The 1,351-nt window shown below is 56.7% G+C and overlaps 1 protein-coding gene across 2 annotated transcripts in view; it reads left to right on the top strand.

Annotated features, from left to right (window-relative positions):
• STK40 (serine/threonine kinase 40) overlaps window positions 1-1,351 on the top strand; it is a 54,603-nt gene continuing 53,252 nt past the window's right edge. Inside the window, exon 1 of one of the 2 annotated variants that reach the window (XM_011989008.1) lies at window positions 1-70. The gene's annotated coding sequence lies outside the window, so the exon portion shown is untranslated. The remainder of the gene's footprint in view (window positions 71-1,351) is intronic. The other variant, XM_011989009.1, reaches the window with a different exon arrangement.

Genomic DNA, 1,351 nt, shown 5'->3' with positions numbered 1-1,351 from the left:
GACGGAGAGCCGAGCAGCCCCGGCTCTGGGCTACGGACTATGGGCGAACAGCTCTGACCACCCGGCGAAGGTGAGGGCAGGGGTCCAGGAGCTGGGAGCCGGGTGGGGGTTGCGAGTAGGCGGGGCGGGCCCCGGCGGCCGCGGCGGTGGAATCGGAGTGACAGCCTGAAGCCATCGGGTGCAGCAGAAATGGCCCCGGCGAATGCCTCCTCCTCGGCTGGGGGCTCTGCCCTTCCCCGGCGGCAGGGGCGAGGGCTGCCTCGCGCCGGGTACCGGGAGGCCGCGGGAGCTTCAGTCCCCGCCGCAGCTCTGGGAAGTGGGCACTGCCAGCTTTGCCCAGAGTCACCCAGCCAGTGAGTGAAGCAACCGGTGTGTGAACCCAGCCAGATTTTCCCAAAAAGACACCTTCTGCCTCTCCGTGCTTCCCTCCTAATCCCAAGAGTGAGCTGATAGTTAGAACGAGTCCCAAGGGAGGGCCAGCCAGGGCTTCCTCCAAGAGCCCTCACTCTTTGGCACGGGCGCTACCGCTGCTGGGGAATTTTTATATCCCGGGCGGCGTTCAGGTACGAGTCACAGCTACCTGCTTGCCAAGGCCACGTTTGGCCGGCCTTTTCCAAGGAGAGCTTGCTGTGGTCAGTGTTTCACCTGCCGAGCCGGTCAGGCCCGCCCATTCCCACGCCACTTGGCCCCGCCTTCCAGCCAGTAAGTAGGGACATTCGGATTCCCGATGCCGAGTTTTCTGCCCACCCCAGTCCCCAGGTTTGAAGCCCTTTTGTTAGCGGAAGGAAGAGATGACAGCCGCCCTCTGTGTGGCAGGATAGACTTTGCTCTGTTTTAAGTCACTGGAGGAAACCGGTTGGCTTTGCTTTGATTTTGAGAACCAGTGGGGAAGAGGGTAGGCATACTGGGCTGGGCGCCTTTCCCTCTGAGTAGTTTTGCGTGAGATAAGGAAGAGCAGAATGTGTAATTGTAGGGCCAAAAGAATCTTGTTTGTAAACAGTGCCTGTGAGCTCGTTTAGTGCTTCCTGATGGCTCTGCTGTGCAAGTTGTTGGTTGGGTTACTCTAGACAGTCCTCATTCATTCATTCATTCATTTCTCACATGACCACAACAAGAGTCCTTGCTTACAGGCAAGTGCTAGACAGTATAGTGATTAACAGTAGGCTTTGGAGCCAGACTTCGTGAGTTCAAATTCTGGCTCAGCAACTTTCCAGCTGTGTGTCTCTGGGCACATTGCTTAGCCTCCCTGTGCCTCAGTGTCTTCATCTATAAAACAGGGATGATAACAGAGAGAGACATTATGAAGAGTAAAAAGTTAACACGTAAAACATACAACCGTGTTTGCCACGTA

The sequence above is a fragment of the Mandrillus leucophaeus genome, unplaced genomic scaffold, assembly GCF_000951045.1.
Source record: "Mandrillus leucophaeus isolate KB7577 unplaced genomic scaffold, Mleu.le_1.0 Scaffold343, whole genome shotgun sequence".
Taxonomy (NCBI): domain Eukaryota; kingdom Metazoa; phylum Chordata; class Mammalia; order Primates; family Cercopithecidae; genus Mandrillus; species Mandrillus leucophaeus.
The sequence above is the reverse complement of the archived record's forward strand: the minus strand, read 5'-3'. Positions and strand labels throughout refer to the sequence as shown.